This window comes from Helianthus annuus, chromosome 1 (assembly GCF_002127325.2).
Source record: "Helianthus annuus cultivar XRQ/B chromosome 1, HanXRQr2.0-SUNRISE, whole genome shotgun sequence".
Classification (NCBI taxonomy): Eukaryota; Viridiplantae; Streptophyta; class Magnoliopsida; order Asterales; family Asteraceae; genus Helianthus; species Helianthus annuus.
The window spans coordinates 130,092,372-130,096,428 of NC_035433.2; positions in this window are offsets into that span (position 1 = coordinate 130,092,372).

Consider the following 4,057-nt stretch of genomic DNA (forward strand, 5'->3'; position numbering starts at 1 on the left):
GCAGTCTAATGTATCTAATGACATGTACTAGACCCGACTTGGCTTACGCGGTGAGTAGGCTAAGTAGATACACCAGCAATCCGTGCGCGGATCATTGGAAAGCTATCACGAGGGTGCTTAAATACATAAGATACACAAGAGATTATGGACTGCATTATACCCGACAACCAGCAGTGATCGAAGGATACACTGATGCAAACTGGATATCGGATAATAAAGATTCCAAATCAACAAGTGGTTACGTGTTTACACTTGGAGGAGCTGCTATTGCTTGGAAGTCTTCTAAGCAAACGGTCATAGCGAGATCCACAATGGAATCTGAATTTATCGCCTTGGATAAGTCAGGCGAGGAGGCGGAATGGCTACGTCAATTCGTGGAAGATATTCCAAGATGGCCAAAGCCTTTGCCAGCCATATGTGTACATTGTGATAGCCAATCAGCGATTGGTAGAGCTCAAAGCTTGATGTACAATGGCAGATCAAGGCATATGCGACGTAGACATAACACGATACGACAACTACTCTCAACGGGTGTTATCACAATTGATTATGTGAGATCAGCGGATAACATTGCGGACCCGTTTACAAAAGGCTTAAGCAGAGAGTTAGTAGAAACGTCGTCAAGAGGAATGGGACTAAAGCCCGTGGTAAATGGGAATATGAGGGAAACCTAACTTAGTTGACTGGAGATCCCAAGATCTAAGTTCAATAGGACAACTTAATCATATTACTAAAACGGAGTCACTGTGGGGGAGTACCCCAAACTAAATAAAAGGGAGTTACATATACTTCCTAGTCCATTCCAATCAGTGACATGAAGTGAGGTTAAGCATATTAAGGTTAATGATTTCGGGAAATCAAATAACCATGATGCTTTTAATGATTCATGGGAATCACCTATGTTAGAGAGAAGTGGGGTCGCTTCAAATGGATTTGTGGGGTGCGCAAATCCTAGAGCTCTCGCAGAACCAGGCTAGTGTTCCAGGACCATAATAGGACACGACAATGAGGAGTTGGCCAAACCAGGGAGAGTATTGTGTGAAGTGTATTGTCGTTTACACAAATGGGGGTATGTTCAAGGACATCGCGTCTACACACCGCTAGTAAGCTAAGTGCGTTTCACAAAAGAAGGTTCAAAGGCTTCAACCTACCTATCTTGCAATACTCAACTGTCGAAGTTTATAGTTGAAAAGTGTAAGGAAATGATCCATTTCCATACATGTGGGGGATTGTTGGAAATGTGATGAAAATAGCATTTTTCATGTGGGGGATTGTTGGAAAATAAGTAAAAATAGCATTTTTCACAAATATAGGAAAATGATTTTTTCCTATTTTGGACTAGAAATAAATATAATAAAATGAGCGAGTTTTATGTATTTATTTGTGGGTTTGTGTTCTATGTTGGAAGAGCTTCGCAGCGAACTAAACCACGTCCAAAACCGAGCTAAGATGAATGAGATATCGATGCTCAAAGTTGGGTGTTTGGAACATTCAATGTTGAAACTAAAGGGAAAGTAGCACCTTGTCCCACATAGGAGGAGAGATGGAACTTAAATGGGTATTTAAGGTGGAACTCTCCATCGTTATTGTTTCATGGAAGCACACACTAGTGTCCTCGCGAAGGGTGCGGAGCACCCTAACTCGCACTCGCACTCGTACACGCTCGCGCGCGCACGCGTGGCGTGGGCGATGAGGCGCAATGTGGCGCTTTGATGGCGCACTTCGCACGCTCGCATCGCCGCGAGCCGCTTGAGAGCCGCCTTTGTATTTTTGACCGCGCGCGCGTGGTGGAGCACAAGGGTTGCAAGGACCAAGTGCTAGGTGATGCGGCGCATGACGTGGCAGTCATGCGCATGCGCGCGCGGGTACACGAGGCGCGCGGTTGGGGGCATGGTGCATGGGTCCTGCTGTGTCGTGCGCGGCGCACCAGAGTGAGCCAATACGGCGCGACTGTGTGGCGCGCACGTATAGGCTCACAGGTGACGTGGCGCACGCGCGCATGGACGGACTTGAGCCAAGAGGCCGCACCGCGCATGGCCTTGAGCCAAGAGGCCGCACCGCGCATGAGCGCGCATGGACGGACTTGAGCCAAGAGGCCGCACCGCGCATGGCCTTGAGCCAAGAGGCCGCACCGCGCATGAGCGCGCATGGACATGGGCCAGTGTGGCGCACGCGCGCATGGCAGTGAGCCAAGATGCCGCACCGCGCATGGGCGTGCGGATCTGGGCGCGCGCGCGCGCGCAGAAGCTTCCAGCATTGAATGACTGGGCAGTTTCAGTCCAGCTTCGTAACTGACGAGTTAATAGGCTTTGACTGAGAATTAAATGACGTATTAAATTGCATTGAAGACGTTTAATGCAATTTAAACCTCTCATTTAATTCGTTTTGACTGTTTCAACCTAGGAGCTGTATAAATACAGCTCCATACCCACTTCAAAGGACACCAGCAACAACAGCTATATGCAAACAATTCTCTACACATTTCTTATCATCTTCTTCTTGCAAGCTTCAAGGTAACCTTCGGGTTGTAGGCGAATTCCGGCAGTACTACTGCTCCGGCTGTTGTACCCTGGGAAACAAAACGAGCACTCCTGGGAGACTCGGAATTTGTTTTAAGGGAAGCGTGTGTTCACGTGCCTCAGCCACTCTGCTTCTACTCCTTTCTTGTATTTTGGTTTATTTCAGTTGTATTCGTAGTAGTATTTTAGCTTTCCAATTTCTGTATTGTAATCTTATTAATAAAATTTGTTTTATTTTATTTAATTACGCGAACGGTTCCTACAATCTTAAAACAAATTTTTAAAACCGTTCGTGTAACCAAAACCATTCTGTTTGTGATTCAAACCAGTTTTGTTTTCACTCAGTTTATTTCAGTTTGTGTTTTTGCGTAAATCAGAATTTTTTGACTAAACTTTTAAAATTTTAATTTTTTTTTTCAGCATGTCGAACGAAAATGTCAACGTTAACAACACCACAAATGTTGTGACGGGAACCCCCCTTAACGCCACCACTGTGGGAGCGTCCACAGTGGCTAATCACGCTGAACGACCCGAGAAGTTCTCGGGTCTACACTTCCAGAGGTGGCAGCAGAAGATGTTCTTCTACCTGACCACTATGAACCTTGCGAGGTTCTTAACTGAATCCGCTCCCCAACCTGCGGAAGGGGAGACCAGCGCTCAGGCTCTGAACGCGGTAGAGGCTTGGAAGCACTCGGATTTTATTTGTCGAGGCTATGTGTTAAACGGGTTGTCGGATGCGTTGTATAATGTTTACTACAACGTCAAGACTTCCAAAGACCTTTGGGATGCATTAGACAAGAAGTACAAAACGGAGGATGCTGGCACAAAGAAATTTGTGGTAGCCCGTTTTTTGGATTTCAAAATGGTTGATTCTAAAACAGTTATGAATCAAGTCCAAGAATTCCAAATTATACTTCATGACATCTCTGCGGAAGGCATGACACTTAGCGAGACATTCCAAGTGGCAGCGATGATTGAAAAGTTACCTCCTAGTTGGGTTGATTTTAAGAATTATCTTAAACACAAACGAAAGGAGATGACTATAGAGGATCTTATTGTTCGTCTTCGGATTGAAGAGGACAATAGAATTGCCCTAAAAAGCAGCGTTGCGCAGACTAGTGCTAGCGCAAATCTGGTTGAGCACGGGCAATCCTTTAAGGGCGCGAAGGGCAAGGGGAAAAAGGACAAAGGGAAAGGGAAAGCAAAGGCTAGCAACCTTGGACCAAAGAAAGGGGTTGTGAAAAAGAAACCTCAAACGTTCCAAGGGACTTGTTACAACTGTGACGAGCCGGGGCATCGGGTTAACCAATGCAAGAAACCAAAGCGTGAGCGTGCGCACATGGTGGATGAAGACGGAATGCCTTTGGTGGCAATGATTTCCGACAAAAGCGCAATGATGGATGAGGTCAATACTGTGACCAACACTCCAAAAGGATGGTGGGTTGATACGGGCGCGACCCGTCACGTTTGCGCAGACAAAAGTCTCTTTACCACCTTCAAGGCGCTTTCTGGAGAAGAGAAGCTGTATATGGGAAATG